The sequence below is a fragment of the Pinus tabuliformis genome, chromosome 4_1 (genome assembly GCF_031772625.1).
Source record: "Pinus tabuliformis cultivar Carrire ecotype Pingquan chromosome 4_1, CPIR1, whole genome shotgun sequence".
Lineage (NCBI taxonomy): Eukaryota > Viridiplantae > Streptophyta > Pinopsida > Pinales > Pinaceae > Pinus > Pinus tabuliformis.
Genome location: NC_142303.1, coordinates 863,448 through 866,923, shown reverse-complemented (window position 1 = coordinate 866,923; position 3,476 = coordinate 863,448).

Below are 3,476 nucleotides of genomic sequence, written 5' to 3'. Positions count from 1 at the left end.
GATTTAGGTTTTAGGGTTTCGTATTTAGAGTTTCAGGATTATAATACATGAGTAAAGTCTCTTAATAAACACTTTAATAAAATTACAAAATGTTTTGAAAATTTTATAAAATTATTACGTTTTAGGGTTTAGGGTTTATGGTTTAGGGTTTACAATTTAGGGTTTAGGGTTTAGAATGCTTTAGTAAATTAGTTTAATAAACACTTAAATAAAAGTTACAAAATGATATTTAAAATGTTATAAAATGCTTAGAGTTTAGGGTGTAGGGTTTAGGGTTTAGGGTTTCAGGTTTAGAGTTCAGTGTTTAGGGTTTGGGGTTTAGAGTTTAGGGTTTATAAAACATTAGTAAATTATTTTAATAAACACTTAAATGAAAATGAAAAAATTCTTTTTAAAATGTTATAAAATTCTTAGGGTTTAGGGTTTAGGTTTGGGTTTGGGGTTTAAGGTTTAGGTTCTGGTTTAAGGTTTAGCATTTAGGGTTTATGATTTAGGGTTTAGATTTTGGGGTTTAGTATTTAGGGTTTAGGTTTTATAATAATTTAGTAAATTATTTTGATAAACACTTAAATAAAAGTTTCAAAGCGCTTTTTAGAATGTTATAAAATTATTAGGATTTAGGGTTTGGGGTTTAGGGATAAGCGTTTGGCATCTGGGGTTTAGGGTTTAGGGTTTATGTTTTGGTAATTCTTTTAATAAACACTTAAATAATGGTTACATAATTCTTTTTAAATGTTATACAATACATAGGGTTTAGGTTTGGTTTAGGTTTAGGGTTTCGGGTGTAGGGTTTAAATTTTATAACACTTTACAAAATGATTTTAATAAACACTTAAATAAAATTTAAAAAATGATTCTTAAAATGTTATAAAATGCTTAGGGTTTATAAAATGCTTAAGGATTAGGGTTTGGGGTTTAGCATTTAACATTTATAACACTTTATTAAATGCTTCTAATAAACACTTAGATAAAAGTTACAAAACACTTTTTTAAATGTTATAAAATTGTTAGGGTTTAGGGTTTAGGGTATTGGTTTTGGGGTTTAGGGATTAGGTTTTTCTGTTTAGGGTTTATGGTTTATAACATTTTAGTAAATGCTTTTAACAAAAAATTAAAAATTAAAAAACCACAAAATGCTTATTAAAATTTTATCAAATGCTTAGGGTTTAGGGTTTTACAAAGTTACAAAATGCTTGTTAAAATGTAATAAAATGCTTAAGGTTTAGGGTTTATAACTTTAGTAAATGATTTTAATAAACACTTAAATAAAAGTTAGAAAACGCTTGTTAAAATGTTAGAAAATAATTAGGGTTTAGCACTTGGGGTTTAAAATGTTAGAAAATTCTTAGGGTTTAGGGTTTGGGTTTGTGGTGTGGGGTTTAGGGTTTATGGTTTAGGGTTTAATTACAATCACAATTCAATACAAAAAACACACTATTACAATTTCAAGTCACATATAATACAAATATTGATATATATATCCAATTTCAAATAAAGAAACATACAAAGTACAAGTTGAAATAAAGAAAGATACAATATACAAATTAAAATCTACATTATACATTCACATTGAAATTCATAATTAAAAACAACAAACACATCATTACAATTTCAAATTACATACGTATATTCATAAATAAACATTCATACAACCATTCATATATAAGCAATTCGAACAAGCAAACACACAATTCAGCTAAACACGCGGTCAAAACCACTCACATATACATGCAGTTAAACACACGATTTCACAATTTCAAATGAATAAACAAAGATGGTACACAATTTGAATTCGAAATATCAACATAAATACATAAACATTTTCAAAATCAGAAACATATATATAGAAATTCGAATAAGTAGATATGTATCCTACTATTTAACCAAGTATATATAAGAAGCTAAAGTATATGTATTTACTCTTATCTAATTATATAAATATATAAAATAATACAATAGAAAAAGCTTTAAAAACCAATGAAATAGAAAAGGGCCAACAAAATAAGAAAAATTCCAATATGAAGGGCTTGTTAACTAGAGAGATACTTAGGGCCTTTCAATGCATTGAGGAAGATTGTATAATTTGTATTTGTGTAAAAATATTTAAACTTTTTTCAATGTAAGTGTGTTTTGGCTTAAATTCAATTGGGAAAAGTGTTATAATATGAATGGATGATCATTGAATTGTAAGATGACATACTTGAAATATAAATGTTGTAAAGTAAATGTGTCTTAAAAAAATGTGTTGTGATGCATATGAGTTTAAAGAAATATGGTCAACACAAACAAGAAATACTACACTACTCAAAGAAGAATGGGGCCCCATCCTCCTTGAGCACTTGGAAGGAGTATATTGAACCCCTTCCATAAAAAATAACTTTATTAATAATTGTGTGCATAATTCTCTTAGAATATTTAAGAAAAGAATAATATATAACTACATCAATATTTACTTTGGGAAAATCCCTTTTTGCAAACTAGAAAGTGAGGTTGTTCCTATAAGTAAATGTGCATGCAATACCACATAAATATTAGAGAAAAATATATATTTTTAACAAGACATATCCAAAATTATCAATTTCTTTTTTATATAAAAATAATAATCATTTACATTGCATATCTAAATAATGAAAACAAGAATTATCAATTTCTCTTTTATATAAAAGTAATAATCATATATATATATATATATATATATATATATATATATATATATATTGAAAACAATTATGAATTTATTTTTTATATGAAAGTAATAATGATTTATATGGCATATATAAATAATGAAAACACATTTACCTTCCTTACCACTTTTCCTAAACGTATATGTAAAACAGTTATTTATGAGTCATTCATAGAAACAAGCTTCCAATAACATACACATCATAAATAAATAAACAAATATTGTTATTCATGGAATAATCCAAAAAATAATAAACATAATTTAAATAACAATGTATATGTAAAACAATTATTTATGAGTCATTCCTAGAAATAAACCTGCAATAATATACACATCATAAACAAATAAACAAATATTGGTATTCATCAAATAATCCAAAAAATAATAAACATAATTTAAATAAAAATATATATGTAAAACAGTTATTTATGAGTCATTCCTGAGTCATTCCTAAAAACAAGTCTGCAATAATATACACATCATAAATAAATAAACAAATATTGATATTCATATATATATATATATATATATATATATATATATATATATATATATAATTTAAATAAAAATATATATGTAAAACAGTTATTTATGAGTCATTCATGAAAACAAAATAAATAAACAAATATTGTTATTCATAAAATAACCCAAAAAATTATAAAACATAATTTAAATAAAAATATATAGTATGAATTACAATTATATACTGTAACTAATGATACAATTAATTTGATTTTTAAAATGTATGGGAGGTTAAATATAAAACAACATATGTAGAAGGCCATTTCAATTT